This window comes from Procambarus clarkii, chromosome 58 (genome assembly GCF_040958095.1).
Source record: "Procambarus clarkii isolate CNS0578487 chromosome 58, FALCON_Pclarkii_2.0, whole genome shotgun sequence".
NCBI classification, from domain to species: domain Eukaryota; kingdom Metazoa; phylum Arthropoda; class Malacostraca; order Decapoda; family Cambaridae; genus Procambarus; species Procambarus clarkii.
In genome coordinates, this window is record NC_091207.1 from 997,055 (window position 1) to 1,011,768 (window position 14,714).

The following is a 14,714-nucleotide window of genomic DNA, read 5'->3' on the forward strand; positions in this document are numbered from 1 at the left end:
TTGCATCCTAGTGAGGGTCAGTCAGGGTGTTCGATCTTGTGAGGTGGGTGTTGGTTAGGTTAGGTTAGGTTAGGTTAGGTTTGGTTAGGTTAGGTTAGGTTTAGGTTAGGTTAGGTTAGGTTTGGTTAGGTTAGGTTAGGTTTAGGTTAAGTTTGGTTAGGTTAGGTTAGGTTAGGTTAGGTTAAGTTTGGTTAGGTTAGGTTAGGTTAGGTTAAGTTTGGTTAGGTTAAGTTTGGTTGGGTTAGGTTAGGTTAGGTTAGGTTTGGTTAGGTTAGGTTAGGTTTAGGTTAGGTTAGGTTAGGTTTGGTTAGGTTAGGTTAGGTTTAGGTTAAGTTTGGTTAGGTTAGGTTAGGTTAGGTTAGGTTAAGTTTGGTTAGGTTAGGTTAGGTTAGGTTAAGTTTGGTTAGGTTAGGTTTGGTTAGGTTAGGTTAGGTTAGGTTAGGTTAGGTTAGGTTTAGGATAGGTTAGGTTAGGTTAGGTTTGTTAGGTTAGGTTTGGTTAGGTTTAGGTTAGGTTAGGTTAGGTTAGTTAGGTTAGGTTAGGTTAGGTTAGGTTAGGTTAGGTTAGGTTAGGTTAGTTAGGTTAGGTTAGGTTAGGTTTAGGTTAGGTTAGGTTAGGTTAGGTTAGTTAGGTTAGGTTACGTTAGTTAGGTTAGGTTAGGTTAAGTTTGGTTAGGTTAGGTTAGGTTTGGTTAGGTTAGGTTAGGTTACGTTAGTTAGGTTAGGTTAGGTTAAGTTTGGTTAGGTTAGGTTAGGTTAAGTTTGGTTAGGTTAGGTTTGGTTAGGTTAGGTTAGGTTTAGGTTAGGTGAGGTTAAGTTTGGTTAGGTTAGGTTAGGTTAAGTTTGGTTAGGTTAGGTTTGGTTAGGTTAGGTTAGGTTAGGTTTAGGTTAGGTTAGGTTAGGTTAGGTTAGGTTAGGTTAGGTTAGGTTTAGGTTAGGTTAGGTTAGGTTTGTTAGGTTAGGTTTGGTTAGGTTTAGGTTAGGTTAGGTTAGTTAGGTTAGGTTTGGTTAGGTTTAGGTTAGGTTAGGTTAGGTTTGTTAGGTTAGGTTTAGGTTAGGTTAGGTTAGGTTAGGTTAGTTAGGTTAGGTTTGGTTAGGTTTAGGTTAGGTTAGGTTAGGTTAGTTAGGTTAGGTTAGGTTAGGTTAGGTTACGTTAGTTAGGTTAGGGTAGGTTAGGTTTGGTTAGGTTTAGGTTAGGTTAGTTAGGTTAGGTTAGGTTAGATTAGGTTAGGTTAGTTAGGTTAGGTTACGTTACGTTACGTTAGTTAGGTTAGGTTAGATTAGTTAGGTTAGGTTAGTTAGGTTAGGTTAGGTTAGGTTAGTTAGGTTAGGTTTGGTTTGGTTAGCTTAGTTAGGTAAGTTAGGTAGATTGGGTTTAGGTGTAGGTTAGGTTAGATTTAGATTAGGTTAAGTTATATTAGGTTTGGTTTTAGATTGTGGTAGGTTATAGGTTAGGGTAGGGTATAGGTTAGGCTAGGTTAAGTTAGGAAATAGGCCAAGAGTTATTGCTATAAACAACCGACGGCTTAAAGGCAGACTCTAAGATTAACGCTCGATCCTCCTGGCACAAATAGGTGAGTACACATATATGTAACATGAATGATGTGTTCCTTCTCGACTCTCAATAAGGGATTCCAGGGTTCGAATCGCGGTCGGGTAGGGCTGTAATTGTTGATAGCGTTTCCTATCACCCAATGCACCTGTTCACCTAGCAGTAAATAGGTATCCAGGAGTTAGTGAGCTACTAGCATCCTGTTGAGTGAGGGTTAGTTTAACCTTGTGGGGTGGGTGTTGGAGACCACTTTATAATCCTAACATGTATATATAGACTGCCTGACTGCCTGTCCCCCGACTCAAAGAAGTTATATGTATTGACTCAATGAAGCCTAAGAGAACATAATCCAAGGCCTAAGAGTAGTCATTCGTGCTTAGAAGAGGATTGTTTAGGTTTTATAAATAGCGGCGGGTGGCATTTATAAGTGATTTGTGCGAGATCAATGGCATCCAAACATTTCCATGTTGGTGCTATAGTCCACTTTTGGTTGGTTTGTTTGACTATAAGAACTATCATTAATGGAGAATTGGCTGGTATGTGTGAGTATCCTCCGCCGCAGTTACCATTATCATCACTCACTCACTCACAAGTTATTGGTTACCACTTGTATGCAATAACAACGGCCATACTACCACTTAAAGGACACTGCTTCTCGTCCCATTAGCCAAGTTAAGCAACTTTCAATTTGGTTAGTAATTGGATGGGTAACCTGCCTGGTAACACCAACTGCTAGTACTGCTGATGGCATTCATATTTGGACAGTCCCTGTGGATCAGTGGTAAGGCACTCACCTCGCGCTTCTCAAGCGATTTCGCCTGGGTTCATATCCTGGCTGGCAGGGGAAGAGCGGATTGACTAGGCACCAATCCTTAACTTAACGATTCTCTTCACGAAGCAGTGAATGGGTACCTGGTTGTTAAACGGTTTGTCGGGTTGTGTTCCAGGGAAAATTAACAATGAGTTTGTGTGTACTCACCTAATTGTACTCACCTTATTGTGCTTGCGGGGGTTGAGCTCTGGCTCTTTGGTCTGCCTCTCAACCGTCAATCAACAGGAGTACTGGTTCCTGAGCCTATTGGGCTCTATCATATCTACACTTGAAACTGTGTATGGAGTCAGCCTCCATCACATCACTTCCTAATGCATTCCATTTGTCAACTACTCTGACACTAAAAAAGTTCTTTCTAATATCTCTGTGGCTCATTTGGGCACTCAGTTTCCACCTGTGTCCCCTAGTACGTGTGCCCCTTGTTTTAAATAGCCTACCTTTATCTACCCTATCGATTCCCTTGAGAATCTTGAATGTGGTGATCATGTCCCCCTTAACTCTTCTGTCTTCCAACGAAGTGAGGTTTAATTCCCGTAGTCTCTCCTCGTAGCTCATACCTCTTAGCTCGGGTTCTATTCTGGTGGCAAACCTTTGAACCTTTTCCAGTTTAGTCTTATGCTTGACTAGATGCGGACTCCATGCTGGAGCTGCATACTTGGGGATTGGTCTGACATATGTGGTATATAATGTTCTCAAAGATTCCTTTCAGTGTGTGTGTATTTTATAAGAAAGAGACACATAAACATGTGTGTGAATGAATATGTACACCAATTAATAGTGAATGGGCTGGCATGTGTGAGTATTAATGTATACTATGGGCCACACTCACTGAAATATGTTGTCTGTGTGTGTACATACGTGTAATTGGAGTGACTTATCCACGTGAATTTATCTGTGTGTGTATATATCCAATATGAGTGATCCTTGTCATAATTGTGACAGTTTCTGCAATTTGACTGTCGAGACTGTATGTATGTTTGTATATATGTGTGTGTGTGTGTGTGTGTGTGTGTGTGTATATATATGTGTGTGTGCGCGCGCGCGCACGAATGTCGCGCTCTGAAATATGTACCTATGATTATTAGAGTATACCATTCGAGAAAAAATGTCTAACTATTTATCGGTCCATTCTCTCTCTCTGTGCCGGCCTTCCTGCTAAAACTTGTCCACTCATTATGCTGTTGAATATCTATCTCCAATGGTCATTTACCATTAATTAATATATTATTAAGCAGATAAAGTCCTTTACAAATATCTTCATCTTTTAAAGCACATATCTTTCTTCTAACATGAATCACTATAACTCATATACTTTCATCAGTTCCAAACACTTTTCTTATTCCTTCCTTAACATCTTTCCTTATATAACCTATCTCCACAAATTAATATCTTAATGATTAACTGGCAACTCCATGCCTTTAACTCAGGCCCCCCCTCTGCAGCTCCCTCGGCCCCCACCCCCCTACCAACACCCTACCCCCCAACCGAGGCCCAAATATAACTACCCCCATACCACAATTACCAGAGACCACCCCCGCCCCCTCCCCCGACCCCCGCCTAACAGAGAAAATGACCGCCACAACGCTATACTTACCCAGCCGAACCGTTCGTTCGCGTATGTACTATTTATTGTTGAAAAAACTTAGAATAAAACAAACCGGATTTTCATTCCCTAGTAAAACACATATATATATGTATACAAAACGAGGCCTAGATTAGCACATATTAGGTATTGGATTGCTTGTTTACCATTCACAAACTCATTTGGACACACACACACCACACTAAATATTAAATAATACATACCTTTAAACACACACACACACACACACACACACACGTCAGTTTGCCTAAATTCTCCAATATTCATTCATGAAACTGCCTCACTGGACTGCAACCTCATCGAATAAGCTGTCATGTATTTCTAACTCTCAACACAAACTCACAACTTCACACGTCAATCATTGCAAATGTTGATAAATAGACACTAACTAACCTTACTACGAGATATAAATACAAGTGCAAAATTTGATTCAGAAGGCAACTCCAGCGTGGCCTAGTCGGATAGAACATGTTCTTAATCCGGATAGACCTGCGTTCGAGCCTGTCGAAACGGTTGCAAGTACAGGGCACAGATTTATCTGTGTGTCCCCTCCTGTAGGAGCATCAGTTTCGATAGATTCTCTGGATAGCTGAAGATTGATTGACTGACCCCTTGGAATGTGGGGAAGGGTTGAAATCCGGGGGCCCACGGACGGATACCTGGATCCACTGACCTCGGGCAGGTCTTTCAATTCACCTGGATTTCAGGTGGGGAGAAGGGAGGCAATTTGGGTCGACACAAATAGCTTCCTGGACCCAAAACCCCAAAGACACCCAGACACACGGAATCAAGACGCACACGGCTGCAGGAGACACAAGGACTCAAGACACACGCGGAATCAAGACACACACGGACTCAAGACACACGCGGACTCAAGACACACACGGAATCAAGACTCGCGGACTCAAGACACACGCGGAATCAAGACACACGCAGACTCAAGACACACGCGGAATCAAGACACACACGGACTCAAGACACACATGGACTCAAGACACAAACGGATTCAAGACACACGCGGACTCAAGACCCACACGGAATCAAGACACACACGGACACTGACACGATCCCAAGGTGGAGATAAGGGAGGCAATTTGAGGGGACACAAATGGCATCCTGGACTCAATACCCCAGGGATAATGACATAGACACGGATACGGACACTCATAGACTCTAACGGACACGGACACACGGAATCAATACACGGACTCAAGACACACACGGACTCAAGACACACACAGAATCAAGACACACATGGACACTGACACGATCCCAAGGTGGAGATAAGGGAGGCAATTTGAGGGGACACAAATGGCATCCTGGACTCAAAACCCCAGGGATAATGGCACGAACACGGACACTAACTAACCTAACCTAAGACTCTGACGGACACGGGAACATACGGAATCAAGACACACGCGGAAACAAGACACACTCAGGAGACACACACGAAATCAAGACACATAAGGAATCAAGGCACAGACCGAATCAAGAAACACAAGGAATCAAGAAACACAAGGAATCAAGAAACACAAGGAATCAAGACACACACGGAATCAAGAAATACAAGGAATCAAGAAACACAAGGAATCAAGAAACACAAGGAATCAAGACAAACACGAAACCAAGAAACACAAGGAATCAAGAAACACAAGGAATCAAGAAACACAAGGAATCAAGAAACACAAGGAATCAAGAAACACAAGGAATCAAGACAACACGAAACCAAGAAACACAAGGAATCAAGAAACACAAGGAATCAAGACACGCACGGAATCAAGACACACACGGAATCAAGACACGCACGGAATCAAGACACACACTGAATCAAGACACGCACGGAATCAAGAAACACAAGGAATCAAGAAACACACGGAATCAAGAAACACAAGGAATCAAGAAACACAAGGAATCAAGACACAAACGGAATCAAGACACACACGGAATCAAGACACAAACGGAATCAAGACACACACGGAATCAAGAAACACAAGGAATCAAGAAACACACGGAATCAAGAAACACAAGGAATCAAGACACAAACGGAATCAAGACACACACGGAATCAAGAAACACAAGGAATCAAGGCACAGACGGAATCAAGACACACACGGAATCAAGACACGCACGGAATCAAGACACGCACGGAATCAAGAAACACAAGGAATAAAGAAACACACGGAATCAAGAAACACAAGGAATCAAGAAACACAAGGAATCAAGAAACACAAGGAATCAAGACAAACACGGAATCAAGAAACACAAGGAATCAAGAAACACAAGGAATCAAGACACACACGGAATCAAGACATACACGGAATCAAGACACACAAGGAATCAAGAAACAAAAGGAATCAAGAAACACACGGAATCAAGACACACACGGAATTAAGAAACACAAGGAATCAAGACACAAACGGAATCAAGACACACACGGAATCAAGAAACACAAGGAATGCACAGACGGAATCAAGACACACACGGAATCAAGACACACACGGAATCAAGAAACACAAGGAATCAAGGCTCAGACGGAATCAAGACACACACGGAATCAAGACATACACGGAATCAAGGCACACTCGGAATCAAGAAACACAAGGAATCAAGGCACAGACGGAATCAAGACACACAAGGAATCAAGGCACATACGGAATCAAGAAACACAAGGAATCAAGACACACACGGAATCAACAAACACAAGGAATCAAGACACAAACGGAATCAAGACACACACGGAATCAAGAAACACAAGGAATCAAGGCACAGACGGAATCAAGACACACACGGAATCAACAAACACAAGGAATCAAGACACAAACGGAATCAAGACACACACGGAATCAAGAAACACAAGGAATCAAGGCACAGACGGAATCAAGACACACACGGAATCAAGACACACACGGAATCAAGACACGCACGGAATCAAGAAACACAAGGAATCAAGACACACACGGAATCAAGAAACACAAGGAATCAAGACACACACGGAATCAAGAAACACAAGGAATCAAAACTCAACTCAAGACACATACACGGACAGAGATAAAAAATTTAAACATCTAAGGAATGTGGCGTTTTTTTGTTTTTTTTTTTATCAAAAAAACTGTTTTAAATTTGTCAACGTGAGAACTGCCAGAAGGTCAATCATCGGCTGTCCAGAGAATCTATCGAACCTGATGCTGCTACAGGAGAGGACAATATGTGCCCTGTAATTGCAACCGTTTCGACAGGCTCGAACGCAGGTCTATCCGGATTAAGAATATGTTCTATCCAACTTGGATAGAACATGTTCAAAGTAGCAAAGTAACTTGTGTAAAGAAGAATGAACCTTTTTTTTCAACCTATGCGAGACAAATAATTGAATATGCAGCCCCAGCCTTTTTTCCAACAGAGCTGAGAGTTATGAGTTACATAACTTCTGGAAAACTACTTGAGCAATTGATTGATAGTTGAGAGGTGGGACCAAAGATCTGAATATCAAACCTAGCAAACACAACTAGGTGAATACAACTAGGTGAGAACAAACTTACAAAAACCCACAGTTGTAGATGCAAACTCCATTCATAATTTTAAAAGTTGATATGACAGGAAACCAGGACAGGAGACCAGGAGTCATTGCTTTAAACAACCGGCGGCTATATTGTCAGCGTTCAAAAACTGATGCTCAGTCCTGCAAGTACAAATAGGTGAGTACACAGAAATATGAAACATGTGTGTGTTCCTTCTAGACACAGTTCCTAGTTCAGTTCTAGTTCCTTCTAGATCGGGGATTCCTGGATCGAAACCCGGCCAGGCAGGACTGAAATTATTGGTAGCGTTTCCTATCACCTAATGCCTCTGTTCTCCTAGCAGTAAACAGGTATCCAGGAGTTGTGAGCTTCATGTAGGGTTGCATCCTAGTGAGGGTCAGTCAGGGTGTTCGATCTTGTGAGGTGGGTGTTGGTTAGGTTAGGTTAGGTTAGGTTTGGTTAGGTTAGGTTTAGGTTAAGTTTGGTTAGGTTAGGTTAGGTTAGGTTAGGTTAAGTTTGGTTAGGTTAGGTTAGGTTAGGTTAAGTTTGGTTAGGTTAGGTTTGGTTAGGTTAGGTTAGGTTAGGTTAGGTTAGGTTAGGTTTAGGTTAGGTTAGGTTAGGTTAGGTTTGTTAGGTTAGGTTTGGTTAGGTTTAGGTTAGGTTAGGTTAGGTTAGTTAGGTTAGGTTTGGTTTGGTTAGCTTAGTTAGGTAAGTTAGGTAGATTGGGTTTAGGTGTAGGTTAGGTTAGATTTAGATTAGGTTAAGTTATATTAGGTTTGGTTTTAGATTGTGGTAGGTTATAGGTTAGGGTAGGGTATAGGTTAGGCTAGGTTAAGTTAGGAAATAGGCCAAGAGTTATTGCTATAAACAACCGACGGCTTAAAGGCAGACTCTAAGATTAACGCTCGATCCTCCTGGCACAAATAGGTGAGTACACATATATGTAACATGAATGATGTGTTCCTTCTCGACTCTCAATAAGGGATTCCAGGGTTCGAATCGCGGTCGGGTAGGGCTGTAATTGTTGGTAGCGTTTCCTATCACCCAATGCACCTGTTCACCTAGCAGTAAATAGGTATCCAGGAGTTAGTGAGCTACTAGCATCCTGTTGAGTGAGGGTTAGTTTAACCTTGTGGGGTGGATGTTGGAGACCACTTTATAGTCCTAACATGTATATATAGACTGCCTGACTGCCTGTCCCCCGACTCAAAGAAGTTATATGTATTGACTCAATGAAGCCTAAGAGAACATAATCCAAGGCCTAAGAGTAGTCATTCGTGCTTAGAAGAGGATTGTTTAGGTTTTATAAATAGCGGCGGGTGGCATTTATAAGTGATTTGTGCGAGATCAATGGCATCCAAACATTTCCATGTTGGTGCTATAGTCCACTTTTGGTTGGTTTGTTTGACTATAAGAACTATCATTAATGGAGAATTGGCTGGTATGTGTGAGTATCCTCCGCCGCAGTTACCATTATCATCACTCACTCACTCACTCACAAGTTATTGGTTACCACTTGTATGCAATAACAACGGCCATACTACCACTTAAAGGACACTGCTTCTCGTCCCATTAGCCAAGTTAAGCAACTTTCAATTTGGTTAGTAATTGGATGGGTAACCTGCCTGGTAACACCAACTGCTAGTACTGCTGATGGCATTCATATTTGGACAGTCCCTGTGGATCAGTGGTAAGGCACTCACCTCGCGCTTCTCAAGCGATTTCGCCTGGGTTCATATCCTGGCTGGCAGGGGAAGAGCGGATTGACTAGGCACCAATCCTTAACTTAACGATTCTCTTCACGAAGCAGTGAATGGGTACCTGGTTGTTAAACGGTTTGTCGGGTTGTGTTCCAGGGAAAATTAACAATGAGTTTGTGTGTACTCACCTAATTGTACTCACCTTATTGTGCTTGCGGGGGTTGAGCTCTGGCTCTTTGGTCTGCCTCTCAACCGTCAATCAACAGGAGTACTGGTTCCTGAGCCTATTGGGCTCTATCATATCTACACTTGAAACTGTGTATGGAGTCAGCCTCCACCACATCACTTCCTAATGCATTCCATTTGTCAACTACTCTGACACTAAAAAAGTTCTTTCTAATATCTCTGTGGCTCATTTGGGCACTCAGTTTCCACCTGTGTCCCCTAGTACGTGTGCCTCTTGTTTTAAATAGCCTACCTTTATCTACCCTATCGATTCCCTTGAGAATCTTGAATGTGGTGATCATGTCCCCCTTAACTCTTCTGTCTTCCAACGAAGTGAGGTTTAATTCCCGTAGTCTCTCCTCGTAGCTCATACCTCTTAGCTCGGGTTCTAGTCTGGTGGCAAACCTTTGAACCTTTTCCAGTTTAGTCTTATGCTTGACTAGATGTGGACTCCATGCTGGAGCTGCATGGAGTCCTACATACCTTTAAACACACACACACACACACACACACACACACGTTAGTTTGCCTAAATTCTCCAATATTCATTCATGAAACTGCCTCACTGGACTGCAACCTCATCGAATAAGCTGTCATGTATTTCTAACTCTCAACACAAACTCACAACTTCACACGTCAATCATTGCAAATGTTGATAAATAGACACTAACTAACCTTACTACGAGATATAAATACAAGTGCAAAATTTGATTCAGAAGGCAACTCCAGCGTGGCCTAGTCGGATACAACATGTTCTTAATCCGGATAGACCTGCGTTCGAGCCTGTCGAAACGGTTGCAAGTACAGGGCACAGATTTATCTGTGTGTCCCCTCCTGTAGGAGCATCAGTTTCGATAGATTCTCTGGATAGCTGAAGATTGATTGACTGACCCCTTGGAATGTGGGGAAGGGTTGAAATCCGGGGGCCCACGGACGGATACCTGGATCCACTGACCTCGGGCAGGTCTTTCAATTCACCTGGATTTCAGGTGGGGAGAAGGGAGGCAATTTGGGTCGACACAAATAGCTTCCTGGACCCAAAACCCCAAAGACACCCAGACACACGGAATCAAGACGCACACGGCTGCAGGAGACACAAGGACTCAAGACACACGCGGAATCAAGACACACACGGACTCAAGACACACGCGGACTCAAGACACACACGGAATCAAGACTCGCGGACTCAAGACACACGCGGAATCAAGACACACGCAGACTCAAGACACACGCGGAATCAAGACACACACGGACTCAAGACACACATGGACTCAAGACACAAACGGATTCAAGACACACGCGGACTCAAGACACACACGGAATCAATACACACACGGACACTGACACGATCCCAAGGTGGAGATAAGGGAGGCAATTTTAGGGGACACAAATGGCATCCTGGACTCAATACCCCAGGGATAATGACATAGACACGGACACGGACACGGATACGGACACTCATAGACTCTAACGGACACGGACACACGGAATCAATACACGGACTCAAGACACACACGGACTCAAGACACACACAGAATCAAGACACACATGGACACTGACACGATCCCAAGGTGGAGATAAGGGAGGCAATTTGAGGGGACACAAATGGCATCCTGGACTCAAAACCCCAGGGATAATGGCACGAACACGGACACTAACTAACCTAACCTAAGACTCTGACGGACACGGGAACATACGGAATCAAGACACACGCGGAAACAAGACACACTCAGGAGACACACACGAAATCAAGACACATAAGGAATCAAGGCACAGACCGAATCAAGAAACACAAGGAATCAAGAAACACAAGGAATCAAGACACACACGGAATCCAGAAACACAAGGAATCAAGAAACACAAGGAATCAAGAAACACAAGGAATCAAGACAAACACGAAACCAAGAAACACAAGGAATCAAGAAACACAAGGAATCAAGAAACACAAGGAATCAAGAAACACAAGGAATCAAGACAAACACGAAACCAAGAAACAAGGAATCAAGAAACACAAGGAATCAAGACACGCACGGAATCAAGACACACACGGAATCAAGACACGCACGGAATCAAGACACACACGGAATCAAGACACGCACGGAATCAAGAAACACAAGGAATCAAGAAACACACGGAATCAAGAAACACAAGGAATCAAGAAACACAAGGAATCAAGACACAAACGGAATCAAGACACACACGGAATCAAGACACAAACGGAATCAAGACACACATGGAATCAAGAAACACAAGGAATCAAGAAACACACGGAATCAAGAAACACAAGGAATCAAGACACAAACGGAATCAAGACACACACGGAATCAAGAAACACAAGGAATCAAGGCACAGACGGAATCAAGACACACACGGAATCAAGGCACAGACGGAATCAAGAAACACAAGGAATAAAGAAACACACGGAATCAAGAAACACAAGGAATCAAGAAACACAAGGAATCAAGAAACACAAGGAATCAAGACAAACACGGAATCAAGAAACACAAGGAATCAAGAAACACAAGGAATCAAGACACACACGGAATCAAGACACACACGGAATCAAGACACACAAGGAATCAAGAAACAAAAGGAATCAAGAAACACACGGAATCAAGACACACACGGAATTAAGAAACACAAGGAATCAAGACACAAACGGAATCAAGACACACACGGAATCAAGAAACACAAGGAATGCACAGACGGAATCAAGACACACACGGAATCAAGATACACACGGAATCAAGAAACACAAGGAATCAAGGCACAGACGGAATCAAGACACACACGGAATCAAGACATACACGGAATCAAGGCACACTCGAAATCAAGAAACACAAGGAATCAAGGCACAGACGGAATCAAGACACACAAGGAATCAAGGCACATACGGAATCAAGAAACACAAGGAATCAAGACACACACGGAATCAACAAACACAAAGAATCAAGACACACACGGAATCAAGACACACACGGAATCAAGAAACACAAGGAATCAAGACACACACGGAATCAACAAACACAAGGAATCAAGACATACACGGAATCAAGACACACACGGAATCAAGAAACACAAGGAATCAAGGCACAGACGGAATCAAGACACACACGGAATCAACAAACACAAGGAATCAAGACACAAACGGAATCAAGACACACACGGAATCAAGAAACACAAGGAATCAAGGCACAGACGGAATCAAGACACACACGGAATCAAGACACACACGGAATCAAGACACACACGGAATCAAGAAACACAAGGAATCAAGACACACACGGAATCAAGAAACACAAGGAATCAAGACACACACGGAATCAAGAAACACAAGGAATCAAAACTCAACTCAAGACACATACACGGACAGAGATAAAAAATTTAAACATCTAAGGAATGTGGCGTTTTTTTGTTTTTTTTATCAAAAAAACTGTTTTAAATTTGTCAACGTGAGAACTGCCAGAAGGTCAATCATCGGCTGTCCAGAGAATCTATCGAACCTGATGCTGCTACAGGAGAGGACAATATGTGCCCTGTAATTGCAACCGTTTCGACAGGCTCGAACGCAGGTCTATCCGGATTAAGAATATGTTCTATCCAACTTGGATAGAACATGTTCAAAGTAGCAAAGTAACTTGTGTAAAGAAGAATGAACCTTTTTTTTCAACCTATGCGAGACAAATAATTGAATATGCAGCCCCAGCCTTTTTTCCAACAGAGCTGAGAGTTATGAGTTACATAACTTCTGGAAAACTACTTGAGCAATTGATTGATGGTTGAGAGGTGGGACCAAAGATCTGAATATCAAACCTAGCAAACACAACTAGGTGAATACAACTAGGTGAGAACAAACTTACAAAAACCCACAGTTGTAGATGCAAACTCCATTCATAATTTTAAAAGTTGATATGACAGGAAACCAGGACAGGAGACCAGGAGTCATTGCTTTAAACAACCGGCGGCTATATTGTCAGCGTTCAAAAACTGATGCTCAGTCCTGCAAGTACAAATAGGTGAGTACACAGAAATATGAAACATGTGTGTGTTCCTTCTAGACACAGTTCCTAGTTCAGTTCTAGTTCCTTCTAGATCGGGGATTCCTGGATCGAAACCCGGCCAGGCAGGACTGAAATTATTGGTAGCGTTTCCTATCACCTAATGCCTCTGTTCTCCTAGCAGTAAACAGGTATCCAGGAGTTGTGAGCTTCATGTAGGGTTGCATCCTAGTGAGGGTCAGTCAGGGTGTTCGATCTTGTGAGGTGGGTGTTGGTTAGGTTAGGTTAGGTTAGATTTGGTTAGGTTAGGTTAGGTTTAGGTTAAGTTTGGTTAGGTTAGGTTAGGTTAGGTTAGGTTAAGTTTGGTTAGGTTAGGTTAGGTTAGGTTAAGTTTGGTTAGGTTAGGTTTGGTTAGGTTAGGTTAGGTTAGGTTAGGTTAGGTTAGGTTTAGGTTAGGTTAGGTTAGGTTAGGTTTGTTAGGTTAGGTTTGGTTAGGTTTAGGTTAGGTTAGGTTAGTTAGGTTAGGTTAGGTTAGGTTAGGTTAGGTTAGTTAGGTTAGGTTAGGTTTAGGTTAGGTTAGGTTAGGTTAGGTTAGTTAGGTTAGGTTACGTTAGTTAGGTTAGGTTAGGTTAAGTTTGGTTAGGTTAGGTTAGGTTAGGTTAGGTTAGGTTAGGTTACGTTAGTTAGGTTAAGTTAGGTTAAGTTTGGTTAGGTTAGGTTAGGTTAAGTTTGGTTAGGTTAGGTTTGGTTAGGTTAGGTTAGGTTAGGTTAGGTTAGGTTAGGTTAGGTTTAGGTTAGGTTAGGTTAGGTTAGGTTAGGTTAGTTAGGTTAGGTTAGGTTTAGGTTAGGTTAGGTTAGGTTAGGTTAGGTTAGTTAGGTTAGGTTACGTTAGTTAGGTTAGGTTAGGTTAAGTTTGGTTAGGTTAGGTTAGGTTAGGTTAGGTTAGGTTAGGTTACGTTAGTTAGGTTAGGTTAGGTTAAGTTTGGTTAGGTTAGGTTAGGTTAAGTTTGGTTAGGTTAGGTTTGGTTAGGTTAGGTTAGGTTTAGGTTAGGTGAGGTTAAGTTTGGTTAGGTTAGGTTAGGTTAAGTTTGGTTAGGTTAGGTTTGGTTAGGTTAGGTTAGGTTAGGTTTAGGTTAGGTTAGGTTAGGTTAGGTTAGGTTAGGTTAGGTTTAGGTTAGGTTAGGTTAGGTTAGGTTTGTTAGGTTAGGTTTGGTTAGGTTTAGGTTAGGTTAGGTTAGTTAGGTTAGGTTTGGTTAGGTTTAGGTTAGGTTAGGTTAGGTTTGTTAGGTT